This window comes from Danio rerio, chromosome 10, assembly GCF_049306965.1.
Source record: "Danio rerio strain Tuebingen ecotype United States chromosome 10, GRCz12tu, whole genome shotgun sequence".
Lineage (NCBI taxonomy): Eukaryota > Metazoa > Chordata > Actinopteri > Cypriniformes > Danionidae > Danio > Danio rerio.
The window spans coordinates 4,046,802-4,072,500 of record NC_133185.1 but is presented as its reverse complement, the minus strand read 5'-3'; the positions used below and the strand labels follow the sequence as shown (position 1 = coordinate 4,072,500).

Sequence of the window (25,699 nt, the reverse complement as noted above, 5' to 3'; positions counted from 1 at the left end):
GTTAAAAGATCGCAATCTCGATTCGACCCCCCCAGACGATCTTAATCCAGCATTTCTACGATTCTGCCAATCATATTTTCAAGTTCAGGAGAGAAGAAAAGGCGGCTGCACGAGTCTTTTCATTGTTTCACACACGTTGCTCAGTGACATTAACACCTCCAAATGATCTCGAATGAGTCACATGCTGTATTTATAAGGTATAATTCACCAAAAAATGTCATTTTTGTCTTCATATAATGATGTTTTCGCAGTCAGGAAATCACACGTGACGTGAGCTGCTGGCCGTGAGCTGTTATCACAGAAAGGGTGGGCGGGCGCACTCTACTTAATGATAGACGTGCGCGCGTCTACTTTAGTGAACAGAACCTGCATATGTTGCGAGTAACAGGTAATACAGTTGTAAATAATATTCAGTTTGTGGCACTGTAGGGTCCAGCCAGTTGGTCCAATGACGGTATCCACTGGTGGATGAAGGTTCACTGCATGTTCGGTCTTTCCAGTGCACAATGTTGATTTATATTAAACTTAACTCATATCTGACTCCAATTTTAGTATGAGGTGGTTTAGAATATTAATGTATTTATCCTCGTTTTATCTGACTCCAATTATAAAACATTGAGAAGATTATTTTGTTTCCTTTCACATTATTTTAGATTATGATTGGATATTCTTTTGATTTGTTATTATACCTTATTCTCATTTACTCAGATTCCTATAGCATCCCGAGTCTTGCACCGGCCGGGTATACAATCTCTTAATACAAGCTTGTCAGTCTTGGTCATTAAACAGAGGCGATTAACCACTCTCCTAAAAAGGCAGAACCCTACTTACTCAATTTAGGAGATTTTTATGTGGTCCCCATAGATCTGTTATCTACTTAATTAAGACAAAGTATTTTAATAATAATCGCACAGGATTATAAGTTTGTAGATGAAGGCCTAAATATCCACATTTAAAGTAGTTTCAACAATATTTTGTTGTTCTAAATAGTTGGCCTTTTACAGTCCAAGTATACTTGAAATAATGTCAATTTGTTAGTCGGACCTCTAACAACATTGTATAGCGTGCCACGCTGCTCCGTCTAACATGTTTTAGTCCGTTACTAACCTGTACAGTGGCTTGTAGTGCTATGGACAACAACATTTATCAGTGATAATAACACGAGGTTTGAATAATTCAAAACATAATTTATTAGTCAGGTAAATGTATTATGCCAAATTCAATCAGTCAATTCATAAACGATCAATACAAAACATCAAATTATCAAAGATAAATCCAAGATTAAAAGATGCATTCCTGACTTTTTACATAACGTGTAAATTTTACATAACGTGGAGCCTAGGCTCCATGTTATGGGCTGATCTGGGTAGGCAGAATCGCGCTGAGTCTTTCTCAAACCTTACCTTAAATAATCCAAGAATTCCCTCAAGGAAGGGGGTGTGAATAACAAAAGGCATTCACACTTAGTGGAAAGTCACACCCTTCACAGTGGTTCAAAAGATGCCTGAAGTTATATATTTATTGTATATCTATCTATTTCTGAGAGAATGAGACCATTGTACCAATCGCACTGAAACATTTCAAATGATATCAAACATGAAAGTTAAAGTCAGTTTGGTTAATCTAGAACATTCAAACATTGAAATGACCATATGCGTGAAATGGGGGGATGAAGCTGAGTTTCAGCAGACTCAGATGCAAATGCAGCAGGAACTAGTTTTTCCCGCATTCCCACCTGCTGGGTTGTTAAGTCACCAGTCTCTGTTTTCAGCTCATGTTTTGAATTGTCAAAGATATCAGAATATTTGCAATATTTCAACTCTTACAGGCACAGAGTGATCGTTTGGGAGCCGCGCGCGAAGTATGAACAGCACTTAGCAGTCAGAATGAAACCGAAAGTGTGCACTTCATCTAAATGATCATATCGCATTTTAGAGTAATGATTACGACAAGCATTTAATATGTTTTTTTCTTTCATAGCAAACACACAGTTGTGCATCAAAATAAATGTTTACAATGTCAGTATAACTACTCTAGCCTATACATTGTTGAATATAATCTGATCATGGCAAATGTCTGGTTTTACTAGTGAATAAAATTGTCTAATATGAAAGATTGCAAGCATAAATCTCAAACATAATAATTCAACATCAGAATTATTATAAGTAGAATAGAATTATTTATAAAAACCAGTAGACCTACACATAATATTATTATCGATGTTGCCATATGTTTGCTTTTACCATACCTTTATTTTACATCTACAGAATCGTGAGAAAATCGTGATCTTTATTTTCAGCAAAAATATCGCGATTCTCATTATAGCCAGAATCGTGCAGCTCTAACATCTCGTGAACATTTCTAGTCAAAAGCACCTCAGAAATGTGTTTTCTGAGAAAAATGGTCACGTGTTAGATACCTATTTCCCCTACTGTATTTTCAGTATTCACCAAATACAAAAACACTCTAATATGATCTACACAAGTACAATTACACGAGAATGGCCATAAGAAAAAAATAATAATCCCAGCTGTGTTTACTGAAGAATTTATATTACAATTTAAAATGCTTCAAAAAGCATTGCCTTTTTTAAATTCAGTGCTAAGTAATGATCCATTATGTTAAGGCATATATTAGTCTGGTATTCATAATTACGCAAGCGCCTCATTTAGCATGCAAACACAGTTAAGCCAGGGATATCCCATCAAAATGAACTAATAAGCTCATGAAATAATAATGGGGCATGAAGTGAAACCTCCTCAAGCCAAAAACGCAAAGTTCCTCTCTGGAATTCTGAGTCAATCAATTATTGAGCGGCCGCGTCAAACAGGCAGATTTACTGAGGCAGAACTCCACACTAATTACTTCAATTAAGCGTTTTACTTAAAGCAATAAGGCGCCCTCTTAAATTCTTGGATAGAGACAAGAGGTATGGTGAAAAATAAAATACGGATGGAAAACTATGATTGCTTTAACCCTTTATTAGTCATTATTGTTTGTTTATTGTTTATTTCCTCTTAATTTACACATCAGCTCGATGTCTCACAAGTATGTCTATTTAAGTGTTCTGTCTTGTGAGGGTGGGAAAGGGGGTTAGAAAAGAATATTTACATGCATACTGAAATGATTCGGTAAATTATTGATGTTAAAATAATAAAAAATATATTGATAAAAAAAAAATATATATATATATCCATGTTAGCCATTTAGCAACCAAGCTACAGTCACCGGGCAGACAGAAGCCCTGCCAATGACGCGAATAAATCGTATTTTGAAGCGCGAATGAAGCGAGTAAACTCAAATGTTCCCGTGTGTATTTACGGGCTAATTTCGCAATTTATCCGCGCATTCCTCATTTGGTGTGAACACAGCATTAGGCTTTTTCGGGGACTTTCTGTTCAATAATTAAGTTTATATAAAACGATTATGTTAACATCGATTTGTGTTGGGACAACATGAAGGAATTGTGTGGAACCCTGCATTTGTGTGTGTGTGTGTGTGTGTATTGCACTCAAAAATGATGTTTGCACAATTCTTGAGGGTTTTTTGGGGCAACCCAGACCCGGATTGGCTAATCGGGAGGACCGGGAGAATTCCCGATGGGCCAGTCCGTTTTTTTGGCTGCGAGGGCCGGTGTCCCTAACGTTAGCTGCTTGCACTCTCAGCAGTCACACTTTTTTTCATTTATTTATTTATTTGACCACAGTCTCACTCTTTTTATTCATTATTTTGCCGCAGCTCTGCTCTTTTTATTTATTTTCTCGCAGCCCCGTGAGCAAAATGCAGCCTGCATGTTGATGATGACGTAACTATTATTCGACCCCAAACAGCAGCACCTTAGTGAATATAAGAATTCGAATAATTAATATTAATGAATATTACACCTGCTCAATGAAAATCAGATGATTCACTACATTAATAATGAATTAATAATCTGACATAACTTGATCAGAAATCTAAAAAGGGGAAAAAAGATTAAGCCGTCAATAGACAAGTCTTGCAGATGGCAGCGCATCCATTCCAATCATTTATAATGCCGCCATTGTGGTCCAGTGGTCAGCATGTTGTGTTATGACATCGCAGGCTCCGAGTTCGATCCTTACCTATCTAATTGAGTTTTTTTTTTATTATTGTTAAAACATATAATACTGTTTGGGTTGTTGAACATTTCAAGTTCTAAAGCAGCAGTTTCCTTGAAAAAGACGTGATCGTGACATTAGAAACTGAATTGGAAATGACGTTATTTTAATATAGTCAGTCGTGAACTGAGATGGGCCGGTCTAAGGCTGGCAACTCCAGGGCTAAAAAGGAGTCCCACTCCGGCCCTGGGGCAACCTAATTGTTTTATGTTCAGTCCACTTAAATTTGTAAAACGAAGTTAACTTAAGTGCTTCATGCTATCCCAACACAAATGAATTATGTGGAACCCAGCATTTTTAGTGTCTATATAGAATATAATAAGCATTCAAACCGAATACACACACTCACATAAAGCCGTCCCTTCAGAAGGCCTCTGGACTCCTTGAACGCTGAGATTTCTCACAACCAAGGGCGACCTCAGATTCTTTCCCTTTAAAGGTCTGTAATTTCAAATCCTTTATTTGATTGTTCATTAAGTTCAACCCTCCTCTGGAAATTGCAGCCCCGGACCCCATTATTAGTGGTTCCAGACGTTCGGGCTTCTGGATTTTTCCTTCCAGCGTATATATACCTCGGCGGCCTGCGAGATGAGAGGGCAGAGCGGCAGACGGGACCTTGTTTTAATGGTCTCCCTGGCAGCGGCGCGAGGGAAAATAAAGGAGAAAATGAAATGAGGTATCAGTGAAGAGCAGGGAAATGACGTCAGAGGGAACACGGAGCAGGACTGATGTTTTTATTATTACTACTCTGATAATTAGTGGTGTTTGCTCGGGGAAGCAAGTCGCTGTTACTGCGGCTCATATTTCAGCCTTATTGCTTTACTCTGGAGATTTCAGCCTGCAGACTTACCATTTTCACCTGGTGGATGATAAATATAGTTATTTCGTCTATTTAAAGCGGATATATGTAAGAATGTTTCATTTAAAGGGCACCTAGGTTACGCCTTTTTTTAGATTTTAATTAAGTCTTTTGCGTCTCTAGAAAGTGTATATAAAGTTTCAGCTCAAAACACGCACCGGATTTTTCATTATACCTTTTACAAGATCCTGTTTTATACCCATTTCCAGCAGGGGGAGGTTTTGTCATACTGCGCCTTTAAGACGAGTCTTTCCTGCCTACTGTTTCTACGTGCCTTCCCGCATGCTTTAATCTACTCCCTCGGCTCCATCAGACAACAGACAGACTTAAAGGAAGAAAGTCTCACGTAGCGTTTGTGAGAAATACTCCCAACAAGAAAAATGTTGTTAGCGAAAATGGCGAGTGGCTAGTAATGTTGGAAATCTACTAGCCACAGTGGCTGGTGAACAAAAACGTTAATGTGAAGCCCTGCTGACTAACATGAACAAGTTCATATGATTTACTGACAATATAGTTTGTAAAGTAATCATTACTGTCTATTAGTAGAAATATGGTAGATATATTATATTAGAGACTTGCTTTGTTTATCAAATAAATGGATCTAATAGAATTTCCATTGTAAACATTTAATAAAAGTTTAAAATGTATTATTTTTTAATTTACCATATTACGTTTTTAGTTACGATACACCCAAAATTCAAAAACCTGCATATTTTTGACAATATTCTGAGCAGAAATAGCAAAAAATGTCCGCAGATTCTGTCTGGCTCTAGAAATGAGTAATTAAAACTAATATATTTAGAAATGTGTTATAAAATTCTTCTTTCGTTAAGTGAAGTTTATTCATAAACAAAATTCGAGAGTATCACATGCTTATGATTGTTCACAGCTGTCCCAACTTTAGCTAATGACTAATTATCCTATCAGACGATCTTTAATTCGCTATAAATAACCAGACTTTTCTCATCTCAATATCTTCGTCTTGAAGAAACCCCCCCACCCAACCCTACTTTCCCTCCTATCAAACGGGCGACACGGTGGCCAGCGATTAGCGCTGTTGCCTCACAGCAAGAATGCCCCTGGTTTAATTCCTTTCCAAACCAGACGGCATTTCTGTGCGGAGTTTGCTTGTTCTCCCCGTGGTCGCGTGGGTTTTCCCCGGGTCCTCCGGTTTCCTCCCACAGTTCAAAAACAAGCACCCTAAACAATTAATCCAAATACTTTAGCTAAACTCTGAGTACACCTTTCAGCATCCATATCTGACACTTGAGAGGGGGAGTCATCGAGATCTACCTGAGCTCAAACTCCACTCTCGCCTTGCAACGGGAGGGAGCCCAGAGCTCGAGGATCTTATAAGCTCAGGGCTCTCTCCCGGGACAGCATGCCAAACTAGCTTTACTATCAAGCATCAGCTAAGTGTGAACTTTTGAAAAGGAAATTGATGGGGAAGTATACAGGGGGGCTGATATTCTGACTTTAACTGCATTTAAAATTTATTTAGCATGTTATCAAATTTTTGCAGACACTATATTATCACCAAGCCCCACCAAAAGTACTAATAACTATAAAACGTGATGTCAGACACAGCACACGAGAAACAAATCCCCAAACAGCCTCATAGCAACTGAAATATTCAACCCAAGCTCATTCTGGAAGCGTAGCCCCGCGGACGTTTCTGGAGACCGCGATTTACGTGGTCGGAGGTATATAAGGCCGTTTAGTTTTTTTCGAGCGAACGCTGCGGGGCGGTGTGGCGCCGCTCCGCCCCTCCTCTTCACGCTCGCCGGCCAACGGCTCGCCTCCGAGTGGAGGGCTTTCCCGATGCAATCAGTTTGTCCGCTTAGCTCACAGCATTGCGTCGGCGGAGCGGAGGCCCCAGAGGAGGAGGAGGAGCCGGCCGCGGGGACGACGACCGCGATCGAGTCCGGGGAACAGCTGTTCCGGAAATCAGGTAAGACGAAAAACGGAAATCGAAAAATAAGGGCGAGAACGCGGGGGGATCCGAAAACGCGGTCGAAATCGAAGACGAGGGCTTTTGCTTTTTTTCTGGACGGCTTTTGCGAACCGTCGCTCGGGTTTAGGGAAGGAGGAGGAGGAGGAGGAAGAGGAGCACGGCCGAGTCGGCCGATCCGGCGGCTTTTCGCGCGAGAACGGCGCAGGCGCGAACGGCGCACGCTCCGGAGAGGCGCCCGAGATGTGAAAAAGCGCGCACAGCAGCCTCTCGCGGATCCGCGAAAACAAAAAACGCTCAAATACGTACCTCCCGGGACGTAAATCGCGGTCCGCAGAAACGCAGGGCTACGTTTCCACAATGAGCCCGGGTTGGAAATATTAAAAACACCAAAAAATATATATATATAATATATAATAAAACATGCAGAAATCTAGACACGTTTAGTTGTTCGATGAGACTTTAACAATGCTTAAATACTTAAGTTGTCTCTGAAATAGAAATGAGCAAGTACAGGTGCCATTTTCTACCCTAAATCTCACCGATTTTTCTCTTACACTGTACGAGAGAGCGAGCTCTGAGCAACAAAGTTCTCCTGTGGGAGCTGATAAGAGACTGAAGCTACACGGCTTCTTCGCTCCGACTCTTTTGATCTCCTAGACTCGCATGAGCTCTCGCCTTTCAAACCATCCTAGTGTTTGTGGCTTTTTTTCGGAAACCCGCAGGTATACCGAGGGTCCATTCCCGACACGTGCTGCAGGAATTTCTACAAACAGATCCAAGTTTTTTTTGTTCCATGTTCTGGGAAACTCCCACCACGCTTTTGTCATTCAGGGTCTGTCAAGAGGCATTACGCTCAACAGAGGAACAAAGCAAAAGAGAGACAAGGCTTTCAGGCCAATATGGAGATTGTTCCCCGGGTGGGAAGCCAAGCCCAGAGCTGTGTGTGTGTGAGTGTGTGTGTGGGAGAGACGGAAAGAGAAGAAGAAGTAGCAGAAGAAGCAGGCCTGGGTTTATTTCATGAGTCTTACCCACATGCAAGGCCAAACCAGCAGCTTCAAAGTGCTGCCTATGGGGAGACGCTCAAACCATATGCAGCGACCATGAATAAAGCTGGAGCCTCTTTAACTGTGAGTCCACACACACTCACACACACTAACACACCTCAAACACACCCAAACGCAAGAGAATCAGACTCATTATCAATCCGAATCACCTCTCGGGATAAAGTCAGGTCTGTTCTTAGGGCCTGATTTACTTCAAACTAAACTGAAATGAGAGCTAGTGTGGCATCGTTTTAAGGAAACCAGGTCAAAACAAAGTTTGTTTGGCTTTTTTTTTTTTGTGAGTATATAACGAGATACAAAAGCGAACATTTCAGAAAAAGTTGGTTTCAAATATTATAGAAACACTCCAATTTTGAGGGAAATAAGCTCATTATGTCATTAGGCATGGGCCCAAGATTCTGACGGTATGATAACCTTGAATAAAAATAAATAAATAAATAAAATAAATAAATAAATTAAAATAAATAAAATAAAATCACAGTTTCACGTTTTTGTGATTACCTTTTTGTGAAAACTTTTTCCGTTTTAAACACAATATATTAAATATCTTGAAGCAGTAAAGGTGTCAGGCTAAATAATTAAAGTGAATCACTGACTTGTGCTGTTTTCATTTATTTCAAAATCAGATTTTTTTTTACAATTTAAATGGGATATTTGGATATTTTTTCTGCTGGAGATACTAAAAAATGTTTAAAAAGTAAAAAAAATTGTACATAAAGTTGAAGTCAGAATTATTAGCCCCCTTTAATTTTTTTCTTCTTTTTAAAATATTTTCTAAATGATGTTTAAAAGAGCAAGAAAATTTTCACAGTATGTCTCATAATATTTTTTCTTCTGGAGAAAGTCTTATTTGTTTTATTTCGGCTAGAATAAAAGCAGTTTTTTAATTTTTTAAACACCATTTTAGGAACAAAATTATTAGCCCCTTTAAGCTATATTTTCTTGATAGTCTACAGAACAAACCATTGTTATACAATAACTTGCCTAATTACCCCAACCTGCCTAGTTAACCTAATTAACCTAGTCAAGTCTTTAAATGTCACTTAAGCTGTCGAGAAGTGTCTTAAAAAATCTAGTCAAATATTATTTACTGTCATCATGGCAAAGATAAAGTAAATCAGTTATTAGAGATGAGTTATTAAAACTATTATGTTTAGAAATGTGTTGAAAAAAATCTGCTCTCCGTCAAACAGAAATTGGGGAAAAAATAAACAAGCAGTCTAATAATTCAGGGGGGCTAATAATTCTGACTTCAACTGTATACCTTAGCAATGGTATTGCAGAAAATTTTGATGGTTGTAAAACCTTGACTTTTCCATACCACGGTATACTGTCCCTTGAAAACCTGATCCTTACAAGTCATCTATATGTAGAGTTCAACAGATTTACTATTTACCCCAAAATCTGTTCAGCTGATCTCCAGGTCTGAATGCAGCACTTTAACTTAGCTTAGCATAAATCATTGAATCGGATTAGACCATTAGCATTTCATTTAAAAAACTGTTTAGGCAATTTTCATATTTAAAGCTTAACAGTTCTGTATTGACATTGTATACTAAACACTCCACCTTTGTCAATATAGGCTAATTTTGCATGAATACAGAAGACTGGGTGGGTACTTTTGCATTTCGGCGGGTTTGTGATGGAATCAGTCAGCTACATCTGGTAACACTGTGTGCATTTTTGGATTTTATTTTCACTGCTAAGAGTGGTTCACTTCCCGCGCGGCTCCCAAACGATCACTCGATTCGACCCCCTAAACTATCTCAATCCAGCATTTCTACGATTCTGTCAATCATATTTTCAAGTTTAGGAGAGAACCAAAAGTGACCGCACAAGTCTTCACCATGTTTTACATACGTTGTTCAGGAACGTGGACACCTCCAAATGGTGTTGAAAGAGTCAAATGCTGTATTTATAAGATATAATTCACTACAAAAATGTAATTTCTGTCTTCATGTAATGTATCTACGACCGCAAAATCACACGCTTTTTAATTCACAGCCTATGCAAGTTCAGTTCAATTAAGTAGACTTCATTCAGAGGCGCGCACGCCCGCCCTCCCTTTGGTAACAGCTGACAGTCAGCTCAAGTCACGTGTGATTTTGCGGTCGTAGATACATTACATGAAGACAGAAATTACATTTTTGTAGTGAATTATATCTTATAAATACAGCATTTGACTCTTTCAACACCATTTGGAGGTGTCCACGTTGCTGAACAACGTATGTAAAACAATGTGAAGACTTGTGCGGTCACTTTTGGTTCTCTCCTGAACTTGAAAATATGATTGACAGAATCGTAGAAATGCTGGATTGAGATAGTTTAGGGGGTCGAATCGAGATCGAAATCTTTTTACGATTAATTGTGCAGCTCTAGCATATACTATTAATCGCAATAACGATAGTTCTGTGATATGTTGTGCAGCTCTTGTTTAAATGAAACAAAATATCCATTAGGCAGCTTTTACGTAAAGAAAACAGCGCAATTTACCTGGGTTGTGTTTTCAGAAGACACCCCAACTCTCCACCAACACTCTACTCTAGGCATTATAGCCTAAATTATTTTTAAACACAATTTTGTTTCAGCAAACCAATAAAAACCTGTCCGGCCTGACACCTGGATATTACAAAAAGCCGACGAATCAGATTACAATCGAATCAGATTTTTTTCATTTTGTTGAGTAATATGCGTCAGACGGTCCATGATCGCTTGCTGACACCAAACGAGGCATCCGTTCTTCCTGCGCGTCCTTCAAAATCCATCAGAATCATCAAAGCTTGATCAACAAAAACGTGACCTATAAATGTAGAGTTTATTGATGTAGCTTTGATGCAGATTAGTAGGTACTACAGCATGTGTGTGTGAGTGTCTGTGTGTGTGAGAGACTGCTGATACAGCGAGTCGTCCGCCTCTAGAGAGACTGCAGCAGATGTCGGCATGTGTAGCGTAAGCATCTGCCCTGTGCCCACGCACACACACACACACACACACATGCATGCTCAGGATGTGTCTTCTTCCATCTTCACACACACCAAGTCATCATCTCCGCTGTTAACACACCTCTCTCCTATTTAAACCAATTACAGCTGCTCGTCTACCAGCCGGACCGAGACCAATTACAGCAGGGGCCCGAGTGCTCCCGTATGCTGATGTGCCCTTTCTCCAAACTTGTTACTCTGCTCCATGCCCGAGTAGGTAAATGTCTTTTCTGAGCAAGAGACGCCTTTAGAATTTCGCAAAAGCTCTAAACCTGCAGATATGAGATTTGTAACGCTTTTTAATGAACTACCAAATAGAATTTAGGGGTTGTGCGATATACTGGAAAAATATCGTTATGGTGATAATAGTATATGCAATATTCATGTCGTAGAGAAGCGTGATAAATTAAGTTAATATTGTATAATTTTTCTTGAACTACCAAATTAAATTTATGGTTGTGCGATATATCGAATAAATATCGTTATCGTGATAATAGTATGTGCAATATTTGTATCGTGGAGAAGCGCGACAAACTAAGTTAATTTTATATCACTTTTCATGAACTACTGAATAGAAACTAGGGTTGCGCAATATATTGGAAAATATCGTTAAAGCGATAATAGTATATACAATATTCATATCGCAGAGAAGCGTTATAAATTAAATTGATATAACTTTTCATAAACTACTGAATAAAATTTAGGGTTGCGGAATATATCGGAAAAATATTGCTATAACGATAATGGTATATGCAATGTTCATGTCGTAGAGAAGCGTGATAAATGAAGTTAATATTGTATAATTTTTCATGAACTACCAAATTAAATTTATGGTTGTGCGATTTATCGAATAAATATCGTTATTGTATTAATAGTATGTGCAATATTTGTATTGTGGAGAAGCGCGACAAACTAAGTTAATTTTATATCACTTTTCATGAACTACTGAATAGAAATTAGGGTTGCGCAATATATTGGAAAATATCGTTAAAGCAATAATAGTATAAACAATATTCATATCGCAGAGAAGCGTTACAAATTAAATTGATATAACTTTTCATAAACTGAATAGAATTTAGGGTTGCACAATATATCGGAAAAATATTGCTTTAATGATAATGGTATATGCAATATTCATATAGCAGTGAAGGACAATAAATTAGGTTAATTTTGTATAACTTTTCATGAACTACTGAACAGAATTTAGGGTTGTGCAATGTATCAAAAATAATCACAATAATAGTATATGAAAAATCCATACTTTGTAGAAAAACGCTATTAAGTTAATTTTATCTAACTTTTCATGATCTACCGAATAGAATTTAGGGTTGCGCGATATATCGGAAAATTATTGTTAATGTGATAATAATATATGCAATATTCTTATCGCAGAGAAGCGCAATAAATTAAGGAAAGTTAATATAACTTTTCATTAACTATCAAATAGAATAAAGTCATTTTATATAACATTACATATAAGTTAGCTGTGCGATATAAAAAAATATCGTTATTGCGATAATAGTATATGCAATATGCACATCGCAGAGAAGATAAATTTAAGTTAGTTTTATATCACTTTTCATAAAACTACCGAATAGAATTAGAGAAATTTGCTATCGCGATAACAATATATGCAATATTCTTATTGCTGAGAAGCACAATAAATACATTTTCTATAACTTTTCATGAACTAACGAATAGAATTTAGGGTTCCATAATGAATTAAGTTAAAATTATATCACCTTCCATTGACTCATTCATTCATTCCTTTTCTTTTCGGCTTAGTATCTTTATTAATCTGAGGTCGCTGCAGAGGAATGAACCGTCAACTTCCTTCCATGAACCACTGATTAGAATTTATTTTTGTTATCGTGATTTAGTATATGCAAAATTCATATTGCAGAGAAGTGAGAGTTTCATGAACTACCGAATAGAATTTAGGGTTGCACAATACACAACACATCAAAAAAATATTGTTATCGTGATAATAATATATGCAATTTTCACATCACAGAGAAGGATCATAAATTAAGGTAAATTTATATACCTTTTAATTAACTACCAAACAGAATTTAGGGCTGCACAATATATCGGAAAAATATTGTTATCACAATAATAGTATATGGAATATTAATTTCGCAGGGAAGCATGATATCTTAAGTTCATTTTATATAATTTTTCATGAACTACTGAATAAATTTAGGGCTGCACGATATATCGTAAAAATAATGCTATCGTGATAATAATATATGCAATATACATATCGTAGAGATGCATGACAACTTAAGTTGATTTTATATCACTTTTTATGAATCACCGAATAAAATTTATGGCTGTGCAACATTTAGGGCGTGTTACTGTATAACAGTTTTGCAGCATGTTACAGTATTTTACTGTATTTTACAATTCACAAAGTTTTACAGTAAATATATCAAATACTGTAAATACACACACAGCAAGGTAAATGGTGCTATAAATGTAAATACAGTAATTTTGTTGTCACTGAATTGTGATACGAACAGAATTTTAATGTATGATAGTTATGCAGTGTTACTGTATTTTAAAGTTGCACTGTGAAAATTACTGTATATTTTACAGTAAAGATATAAAATACTGTAAATACATATACACCAAGATAAGAGTGGCTGCAAATGTAAATACGGCATTTTACTGTAATTGATTTACGGTAAGTTACTGACAAACTGCTGCCTTTAAGTTACTGTAGATTCTACAGGATATTGTTAACAGTGTATACGAGATTTCCAGCGTTTCAAACATGGAGAAAGTTTCTAAATTTGGATAAAAGATCAACAAACAATTGCTGTTTTTTGTATTGATAAAACCATCCACTGATAATCAATTAGACCAATAGAAGAAGAAGATAAATATAGAGTCACATACTTAATGTAGATTTCCAGCAAAATACTTACAAGCTGCTCAAATCTTATCACAGTTCGTATCCAGATAAGATACAGCGGTGACCTTGTTGTCAACATCAAACTCACTGGAGAGATGGACGTGTTTGTCCATCTGCCTAAAAGCATTGCTGATTTCCGCTGCCCTTGTCTGTCAAAACGTCATTTGCATTTTGACCCCTCGCCCAATAAGAGACAAGCTGCAGCGTAACAGCATCGGCACGTCAAACTAAAAAGGGGCCAGATTGATAGCGACCATTTAGGAGAAAGATAAACCATCAATTTCACGTCCGTCTGACAAAAGAGATAGATTGGATCGTTTAGTCCTTTTGTCCAAAAAGTCTCTCAGATCTCAGGAGAATTAATGAATATTCTCCGTGCTTTAGAATATCTAGGCACTGATAATTTAAATAATTATTTGAATAAAATAATAAACATTAAAATGAATAAACGATATATATTTTTAAATAGTTCATAAATGAATGTTAAACACAGTGAAGTTTTATCAACTGTTTTAAATATTAATAGTTTTAATAACTAATTTCTTTTATCATTGCCATAATGACAGTACATAATATTTTACTAGCTATTTTGCGAGATACTAGTATTTAGTTTAAAGTGTAATTTAAAGGCTTAACTAGGTTAATTAGTTTAACTAGGCAGGTTAGGTTAATTAGGCAAGTCCCTGGACAGCTGTGATTTGTTCTGTAGCCAATTGAATTTATTTTTTTTATTACAAAGTTTATTACGAAGTTTATTATGAAGTTTTTGTTACGTTCTTATAAATTGAAAAACTAATTTTAATTCAGCCAAACAAAAAGAAATAAGACTTTTTTCCAGAAGAAAGGTCTCCATTTCGCAACTGACCAATAAGAATTAAGTATTCTAGATAGGGCTGTGCCAGTAATCAAAAATCAAATCACAATCGCGTTTTGAAACATTGCGATTAGCTAATCGCAAGAGGCTGCGAAATGAAATATATATGTCTTATGTCATTTCCCCCACCCAGAGCAAATGCGTGACTGCCATCTGTGTGTGACAGTCTTACTAGCCAACTGAGTGAGCACACTTTTGTTCTGCCCGAACAGAATTGCGCAACCGAACTATGCGGAATGCCCAGAGTAAAATAAACAAATAGGAGAGTGCGAACAAGTGGGATAATGGCGGAAAACTAGTGTTTAATTTCTGAATACTTAAAAACTAATTTTTAATAAAAGTTAGAGCAAGTTAATATCTTTTCAGTTCCTTTTTTACCAAACACTCGCAATCGCAAACGCAAAATTGCAATATCTGTCAAAAAATAATAATAATTCGCAATTAGATATTTTCCCCAAATTGAACAGCTCTAATTCTAGATACAATTAATAGCCAGCTGTCTGAGATACTCGACTCTATAAAAGCAAGGTCTTCATGTCACAACTGATCAATTAGAATGAAGTATTTTACATACAATAATACCCACTAGACATTTCAGGTTATGTTATTCCAGCATAACAACCGCTAAATAACCCAGGCTTCTACGCTTTATGCTTTATTCAGCCAGTTGAATAGTAAATACTGTTGATACTGAATAATGCACAGGTTAGTGTATACTTCATCAGCTGTTTTCCTTTCTGCTTCTTTGAGTTTTATTAAAGAATTTATAAACTATTACAGCTCAGAACATTGTTATGTGTCTAATTTGTATGTATTGTGGCAGTTAGTCATGTAATAAGTGGGATAAAGTACATCCAGGTGGTTGGTTTTGCAGAACAAATCCGTTCTCTTGTATACAACAGTGCTAAGTCTGATAACAACCTCCTAGACGTACTTTATCCTGAACATAAATAGCCCAAACAACTTTCTGTTACGCGTTACATTTTGGAATTAATCACTGATAGGCCGTGTGTTGTTTAAATGAATCAATTCGATGGTTAAATCAGTCTGAAGACATCCTAGCAGTCGTCTGAATTGCTCAATGCTTAGTCTCAATGACTAATTGAATCCTTTCAAATGGCTTAATCGCTATTCTCGCCACCTTAACAAACAGCTGCAAAACTAAATCCTGTAGTAAACATGCCAAGGTATGTTATTCTTAGAAAACAACCGCTAAATAACACAGGTTCACATGCTTTACACTTTATTCAGCCAGTTTTATTCCTCTCAGATTTGCGTTTTTTAACTGTTTGGCACCATCTTTTGACTGAACAATGTGCAGGTTAGTGTATACTCCATCAGCTGTTTTCCTTTCTGTTTGTTTGAGTTGTATTAAAGAATTTATAAACTATTACAGCTCAGAACAATGTTTTGTGTCTAATTTGTATGTATTGTGGCAATTAGTCAAGTAATAAGTGGTATAAAGTACATCCAGGTGGTTGGTTTTGCTTAATAAACCAGTTTAGTCACATACAACAGTTTCCCGCTTCACGTCAGGATCCCAATAAACCAAAAGTCCAAACAACTTTCTGTTATGCACTGATTTTTTAGGATGAATCACTCAAAGGATCACTTAAATCACTTAAAGTTGTTCAAATAAATCAAATCAGTGGTTAAATCAGTCTACAGACATCCTAGCAGCCGTCTGAATGAAGGATTCGCAGAATTAATTGAATCCTTTCAAACGGCTAACTCAGTATGCTCGCCACCTTAACAAACAGCTGCAAAACTAAAGCCTGTAGTAAACATGCCAAGGTATGTTATTCTTAGAAAACAACCGCTAAATAACACAGGTTCACATGCTTTACGCTTTATTCAGCCAGTTTTATTCCTCTCAGATTTGTGTTTTTTAACTGTTTGGCACCTTCTTGTGACTGAACAATGTGCAGGTTAGTGTATACTCCATCAGCTGTTTTCCTTTCTGTTTGTTTGAGTTGTATTAAAGAATTTATAAACTATTACAGCTCAGAACAATGTTTTGTGTCTAATTTGTATGAATTGTGGCAATTAGTCAAGTAATAAGTGGTATAAAGTACATCCAGGTGGTTGGTTTTGCTGAAAAAAACAGTTTAGTCACATACAACAGTTTCCCGCTTCACGTCAGGATCCCAATAAACCAAAAGTCCAAACAACTTTCTGTTATGCACTGATTTTTTAGGATGAATCACTCAAAGGATCACTTAAATCACTTAAAGTTGTTCAAATACATCAAATCAGTGGTTAAATCAGTCTAAAGACATCCTAGCAGCCGTCTGAATGAAGAATTCGCAGAATTAATTGAATCCTTTCAAACGGCTAACTCAGTATGCTCGCCACCTTAACAAACAGCTGCAAAACTAAAGCCTGTAGTAAACATGCCAAGGTATGTTATTCTTAGAAAACAACCGCTAAATAACACAGGTTCACATGCTTTACGCTTTATTCAGCCAGTTTTATTCCTCTCAGATTTGTGTTTTTTAACTGTTTGGCACCTTCTTGTGACTGAACAATGTGCAGGTTAGTGTATACTCCATCAGCTGTTTTCCTTTCTGTTTGTTTGAGTTGTATTAAAGAATTTATAAACTATTACAGCTCAGAACAATGTTTTGTGTCTAATTTGTATGAATTGTGGCAATTAGTCAAGTAATAAGTGGTATAAAGTACATCCAGGTGGTTGGTTTTGCTGAAAAAAACAGTTTAGTCACATACAACAGTTTCCCGCTTCACGTCAGGATCCCAATAAACCAAAAGTCCAAACAACTTTCTGTTATGCACTGATTTTTTAGGATGAATCACTCAAAGGATCACTTAAATCACTTAAAGTTGTTCAAATACATCAAATCAGTGGTTAAATCAGTCTAAAGACATCCTAGCAGCCGTCTGAATGAAGAATTCGCAGAATTAATTGAATCCTTTCAAACGGCTAACTCAGTATGCTCGCCACCTTAACAAACAGCTGCAAAAACTAAATCCTGTACTAAACATTGATATTCACTCATAACATAAAACACAGCAGCAGCCTTGAACCGCTTTACATTGACGAGCCATTAAATGCAACTCAACAGGGAACATGTGTTTCACAAGACAAACCCAATCATTTTTAATTCTGGGTCCACATCATCGCCTCCCTCATTTAAACTGGATCTGTGTCCCGATCTGTGTGGAATAATGCGTGTCACATGCACTGCTTTAAGAACCAAGTTGTGACCTTTGCGATTGCACACTATTTGTGGCAGTATAATGCAACGGCTCTATTTCCTCCTAAACACGGGCTGTGGTAAAGCCCCCGAGAGAAAGACGGGATTGTGGAATTAGTCGCTTGAATGGTGCATTTGCAGAAGATTATGTGCGGGGTCACTGCTGTTATGCAGAACCACTTCATTTACAAAAAAAAAAAAAACCTGAATATACTTGTGTTGCCATTTAACTGCTGGTTGTAAAGGAGAGGCTTCTAGAATTTAATTTGGTTAAACTTAAGATGCATTTATATTACTCAATGGCAAGAGATTATAAAGATTTCAACAAATACAGAGGCTGCTGTTTATGATATATAGTTAAAGTCAGAATTGTTAGCCCCCCTGTATATTTGTTCTCCCAATTTCTGTTGAAAGGAAGGAATATTTCTTGTTTCTTGTTTTGGTAAACGTATAATATATATTATATAGTTTTCAAGATATTTGTTACGACGGGGAGTGACACTCACAACAGAAGGTAGGATCCAAATGCAGGTTTAATCAGAATCATCAGGCAAGCAATGGTCAATACAGGGGCAAACAGATGTACGAGGGCAATCCAGAGTCGAAGTCAAAATTACAGGCAGATGGTCAGAGGCAGGCAGCAAACAGCATTAAATAAATAAATAAACAAGGCAAAGGATCAAAAACACGGCAAAGGCAGACAAAGGAAACCGCGTTGTAATGTCACTAACAGTAAACAAGACTCAGCAACATGTGTGTGTGAAAAGGGTTTTAAATAGTCCAAATAATCATTGTGTGAGTGGCTTCAGCTGTGAGAGTGCAATCAGTGTGGATCTGAAACCGGTTGTGTGTGTGTGGCATGACTGGGTGTTGTAGTCCATAACATGGCAGATATGTAGTTCAATGAGTGTGAATGTTTGTGTGTGAATGTTTACCAGCGACATCTGGTGGTTGTTCGCTGGTGAACATGACAATATTAGTATACAGCTTAAAGTGACAATCAAAAAAATATTACTTAAGGAAGCTAATAAAAACTGCTTTTATTCTAGCCTAAATAAAACAAATAAGACTTTTTCCAGAAGAAAAAATACTGTGAAAATTATCGCCTATCCAAGTTTTAAGAACAACAAATAATAATTTGAATTCTAGTTGACTTCTAGGCCTCTAGATTACGCTTATTTTACCAAAATAAAATATATTCATGCCTTCATTTTTAATGATTTCATTAGGACAGTAAGGTCTGACTTTGTCTAGACAAAAGTCTTGTCGCTTTACAGAAACAATGTACAGTATAGATGTTACGGTCGCTAACTGAAATATGACTCGTGACCAAAAGACAACGTAATATAAATAAACAACGGCCAAAGTGCTTCTGCTAAATTATTTATTAATATAACATAACCAGCAAAACAATCCAAATTGTCAAGAGATGGGGAGCCCAACAACATAATAAAGAACAACCAAACAAACCTAAGGCAGGTTGGAGCTCTCCACTCCAAACAAATATCAAAAGGAAAGCATAAAGGAGAACACAACAATAAAGCCGTCAAAAACTGTGGTGGCGTGGAGGAATGAGGGCCGGTAGAAGTCTGCTTCTGTTTGTTTTAAAGGGCCTGACGCCACCAGATCAACCAATAGAAAACTGAAAAGGGAAAAAGACAAACAAGATCACTTGGAAGTAATTATTAAGGGCAGGAGTGAACGCCTCACCCAACAATAGAATATAACGTCATGCTGCATGACGTTATATTGACGTCTGGAAAAAGAATGAATATTGTGTCTGACTCCATCATGAGCTTGGAGGACTGCATCCATACATCTCTGCAGTGCCTCAAATCACTGATTATTAAAGTAATTTTAGCCCAGACATGCTCAATAATGTTCATGCCTGGTGACTGGGCTGGCCAATACTGGAGCACCTTGACCTTCTTTGCATTCAGGAGCTTTGATGTGGAGGCTGAAGTATGAGAAGGAGCGCTATCCTGCTGGAGAATTGTCCCTCTCCTGTGGTTTGTAATGTAATGGGCAGCACAAATGTCTTGATACCTCAAGCTGTTGGTGTTGCCATCCACTCTGCAGATCTCTCGCACGCCCCATACTGAATGTAACCCCAAACCATGATTGTTCCTTCACCAAACTAGACTGATTTCTGTGAGAATCTTGGGTCCATGCGGGTTCCAGTAGGTCTTATGCAGTATTTGTGATGATTGGGATGCAGATCAACAGATGATTCAAGGGAAAAATCCCTCTGCCACTTTTCCAAATGATCAACTAGACATTAAGGTGATATTTGCTGCTCTTACAACTGGGATCAACGACAAGACTTTTGTCAGACAGTGTACATGGGTGATACTAGAATTATATATATTTATAATTTTATAATTATAACTAATTAATTAGGTCTAATTGTCATCTTTTTTGCATGTGTTAAATAAAAACTTGAATGAAACAGCTTTTTTATGTGCTATTTGTAATTCTAGTGAAAACCACCAACAATCAAGAATGCAAGGTGTCATGGCTTTGCAATCAAAAAATGTGATTATAATGAAAGTCAATGGGGCGAAAACAGCCCCGAACCTAACAAAAGGGGAGTAAATTTGAACAATACACAAGTTAAAATGGATTAAATAATAAATAAGATAAATAAGAAATAACAAGGTATACACAGTTGAAGTCAGAATTATTAGCCCCCCTTTGAATTATTTTTTTTTTTATATTTTCCAAATTATGTTTCACAGAGCTAGGAAATTTTCACAGTATGTCTGATAATATTTTTTCTTCCAGGGAAAGTCTTATTTGTTTTATTTCAGCTAGAATAAAAAGGAGTTTTTAATTTTTTTTAAAGCCATTTTAAGGTCAAAATTATTAGCCCCTTTGAGCTATATTTTTCGATAGTCTACAGAACAAACCATCATTACACAATAACTTGCCTAATTACCCTAACCTGCCTAGTTAACCTAATTAACCTAGTTAAGCCTTTAATTGAAAAGTATTTCTAAACTAATTTTGAGAGGATCACGTGCTTATGACTCCCCCCTTCCACCCTTACCCCTCCTCCTTTCCTAGATGGGTGGCACGGTGGCCCAGTGGTTAGCACTGTTCCTCCACAGCAAGAACGTCACTGGTTTTAGTCCTTACCAAACCAGCCAACTTTTCTGTGTGGAGATTACACGTTCTCCCCGGGTTCCCCGGTTTCCTCCCACCGTCCAAAAACATGCAACCTAAGTTAATTGACTAAACCAAAATCAGCACCATAGACATGCTACAAGTAAGTAGTTATCTCTTAAGAGCAATCACTAACTGTTCATTAGCTACTACAGAAGGGGAGTTCTCGAGATCTACCTGAGCTCAAACTCCCCTCTCGCCTTGGAAACGGGAGGGAGCCCCAGGCTCGAGGATCTTATGAGCTCAGGGCTCTCTCCCGGGACAGCATGCCAAACAAGCTTCATAATCAATCCTCAGCTAAGTGTGAACTTTTGAAATGTCACTTTAAGCTGTATAGAAGTGTCTTGAAAAATATCTACTATTTACTCTCATCATGACAAAGATAAAATAAATCAGTTAAAAAAAAATAAATCAGTCTCCGTTAAACAGAAATTGGGGGACAAAATTATTCAAGGGGCTAATAATTTTGACGTGTATAACCAGGAACACAACACTTTATCTAAACTCTGCCTTAAGAATGCAATAAGATCTCACGGAGGAAACATCTACCTTATTTGGCCAATGCCGTGAGACAAATAGTCATGTGACGCAGCCGGTCATGTTCCCTGAGATCTATATTTTAACAATCCCATCCTGAATCCGGCTTTAGCACGACTTTGAACTCAAGTTTCTTTGTTCTTTGACAACAATATTTCATGACAGCCCGTCCGAATATTTCAAAACACTGCGAGTTTAATAGAGATTACAGCTAAATTACTGTAGTAAGACAGATGGCTTTATGGTTTTAATTAGCTAACGGTTGAATGTTTCACTTTCACGATGTCAGTAAAAGGTATTAGTGGTTGAGGGTTGAATAAACGCTAAAGACTTGCTAATTAAGTTTACCATAAGAGTAGTTATATCGTTGGCCTTTATAGGTCCTATATAAACACGCATGGGAAAGCTGCGGTGTGGAAAAAAAAAACACTTGTGGAAAGGGTGGGGTTGATGATGTCATTGCTATCACTGTATCGACAGCTCTGCCAGAATCCCTGTATGTTTTGATATGATATGATCTCATCTACTGCAGTGTCTCTTCTACTGAGATCTCACTAAACTTTCCCTTTTTTTTTCTTCCCCTAGGCTTGGCTGTAATCAGAACAGTGTGCTGTCCTTACTAATGCATCCATGCTGCCCTCTGCTGTTCGCTTTGGGAAGTGCAGCTTTATGAGTGAGTGTGTGCATGTGTGTGAACATCATGAGCATATGTCCACATCATTTGAGTAATAACAAAATAAATTAATTGTTAAGTAAAACTAGTAAATTATTTGAAATAAATTAAACTATTGCAGTAGCATATTGAAACACACCCACAACACAACATATGGTGTTCAGAATAATTGAGCACACCCCATTTTGAAAATTAATATTTTTATTTATTTCTCAGTGGATATATGCAATGTATTTGGGTGCTTTTAAGCAAAAACAGATTTATTAAACAGAATTATTTATTAAAATAATATTTTATATATTATTTTATATAATATTAGAAATTGAAAGATAATACAATTAAATAAATTGCAAAAAAAAAAAAAATTACAACCTACAAATATTCAACTAAAATTTCCAATTTTTATGCTTCTCTTGATTTTTCGTCTTTTTTAAAATTGTATTTGATATTTTTCTATAACATATCAATTTGGCAGTACTAGTTGTTGGACCGTTCCTAAGCTATTTTGTTAGATAAGCTCCAGATTTGGCTTCAGTACCGACTAATCTAATGTATATGGACAAATACTGTATAGCTTCCTATAAAAAAAAATGAATTTTAAAGATAGATTTGTGAGGGGCGTACTTATATATGCTGAGCACTGTACACATAAATACATACATGCATACCTATACTACACACAGTCATGAATGCTTTGTTTATTTAATATGAGTTGCTCATAACATAACTGCAACACCCTGCTTTATTGCAATATTGCACAGTAAAATTGAAGATTTTGTCATTGAATTATTAGTATTTATATATTTTTTTCTATTTATTAATATTGCGCTAAAACATAAATGACATTTTTAACGTAAAATAATTGTACTTTTGAAAAATAGAAAAACCGTCAATACAACTGAGCCATATAATTAAGATTTTCTGTATAATAAATAAATAGTAAATAAAGAAAAAAACATACATTAATAATAAAATAATTAAATAAGTAAATAATATTAAAATTGAATTAAATCATTTCCCAGAGATGGGTTGCGGCTGGAAGGGCATCCGCTGCGTAAAAACATGCTGGATCAGTTGGCGGTTCAAACCGCTGTGGCAACCCCGGATTAATAAAGGAACTAAGCCGACAAGAAAATAAATGAATGAATTAAATCATATTAAATTCAATTAAATTTATTAAAACTTTTAAACTAAAATAGGCCTTATTGTACTTTAAATAAAATAAATAGGAAAATTGTCAATACAACTGAGCCAAATACACAAGGCTTTATGTATAATAAATAAATACAAAACAAATCAAAATAAAATGAAAAACATTAATAAATTAATAATAAATAATAAATAACACTATTAAAATTTAATTAAATGAAATGAAACTAAATGAAATTAAAAATGTTTAACCTAAAATAGGTCTAATTGTACTTTTAAAAAATATATAGGAAAATCGTTAATACAACTGAGCCAAATACACAAGGTTTTTTATATAATAAATAAATAATAGACAAATTATAAAATAAATAAATTAAAGTTTTTTTTCATTACGTAAAATAAATAGAAGGAATATAAATAAACAAATAAAATTACATTAAATGTTGTTTTTCATTGTGTAAAATAAAAAAGAATAAATAAATGTAAATAAATATAAATAAATTAAATTAAATGTGTTTTATTATGTAAAATAAATAGAATAAATATAAATAAATTATTTTAATTAAATTAAATGTTGTTTTCATTATGTAAAATAAAAATAAAATAAACAAATGTAAATAAATATGAATAAATTTAATTTAATTTTAAAAAAATCATTATGTAAAATAAATAAAGAATAAATAAATATTAATTAATTCAATTGGAATGAATAAAAAACGTGAAAGGACAAAAACTACAAAAATGTAAATGTCTAAAATATATACAAAACTCTGATTTGATTTAATCAGATCTACTCTTGCCCACAGATAGATTGAATCCTAAATCAAACACTGTTTAAAAAATTACACGTTCATCAATAAGTCATGACAATTTGTTTTGGCCCTGTACTCTACATTAATCATGTTTCAACTTACAACATTTACTAAGTTTTACAAGATTTAAATCAGTTGAATTTTACGTAAGGCCAATAACTTGTGAAGTTCATCACATTCAGCATACAAAAACTTAATTCAATAACTAATTATACTGTATATGGTGCGAGAATGTTGATGACAGAGACTGTGTGACGCTATCATGTCAATATAGACCAAATCTCTGAGGAATATTTCCAGTACCCTGTTGAATCTATGCCACGGAGGATTAAGGCAGTTCTGAAGGCAGAAGGGGGTCCAACTCGGTACTAGTAAGATGTACCTAATAAAGTGGCCGGTGAGTGTATAATGAGAAAACCAGACACATTCCCACCAACAATAAACAATGAAACACCGTTCAAATGCCTGGCTTTAAAGAAACCTTCAAAGGGAACCTATTATGCAAAAATCCATCTCTATAAGGGGTTTTAACACAGTTGTGTAGCCACAGTCTGTGAATATAACCAGCTTCTAACAGTAAACATTTAATCATTTTATTTTTCATAATCAGACATTGATAAAAACAGTCTGCAGAAACAATTTGACTGACATTCTCCTGTAGTATGTCATCAGAGGGGAAAGCCCCGCCCATTAGTGATGATCTCTCCCTCATTAGCATAGGACGTTAGTCCTGTTTTTTAATCTGCCACTATACTGACACATAGGCATTTTAGCTCCGCCCTCTTTTGAAAAGAGCACAATCTCATTTGAATTTAAAGCGACAGTCACCAAGAATGGCACAATGGATCAACGCCTAAAAGGGGGAGTATCAAAATCATTATTTGTGGGGTATTTGAGCTGAAACTACACACACACTCACTCTAGGGACATCAGAGACTTATTTACCATCTTGTAGAAAGGGGCATAATAGGTCCCCCTTTTAAGCCACTGTGATGGAGTGATTTCTTTATTAGAAAGAATCTAAAGTTCACTCATTTATGAAGTCATTGGCAGTGCCAGGGTTTGGCTTTTCCCATGTGGCAGTGCATGTTAAGCTGAGAAAGAGGACACCGAGTCTGCATAGCTCTGCTGTGTAGGACACTTTCGGCCTCGAGGGCCCCATTAACATGAAAGGGGCTGAGAACTCGCACAAACATGGCTGCGCAGCATCGATACAAAACCCTGCCATGCAACAAGACCGAACTGTTTTAGTTTATTCATCCAGAGAATCCACTTCAGGGCGTCTTTGTGAATATGTAAATTGAAAACGAGAAAATGCGGAGAGAAATTGAACGCAGAGGAAGACAGAAATTTAAAGCTT

At 36.1% G+C, this 25,699-nt stretch overlaps 1 protein-coding gene and 1 long non-coding RNA gene across 3 annotated transcripts in view; both read right to left on the bottom strand.

Moving 5' to 3' along the window:
- The window catches only part of ttc28 (tetratricopeptide repeat domain 28), a 501,039-nt gene that overhangs the window by 441,311 nt on the left and 34,029 nt on the right, over positions 1-25,699 (bottom strand). The window lies entirely within an intron of this gene.
- LOC141376288 (uncharacterized) lies at positions 14,646-19,235 on the bottom strand. The gene is made up of 2 exons (XR_012386082.1): positions 17,751-19,235; positions 14,646-16,536 (listed from the first exon to the last, which is right to left on the bottom strand). It is a non-coding gene; the product is annotated as an uncharacterized lncRNA (long non-coding RNA).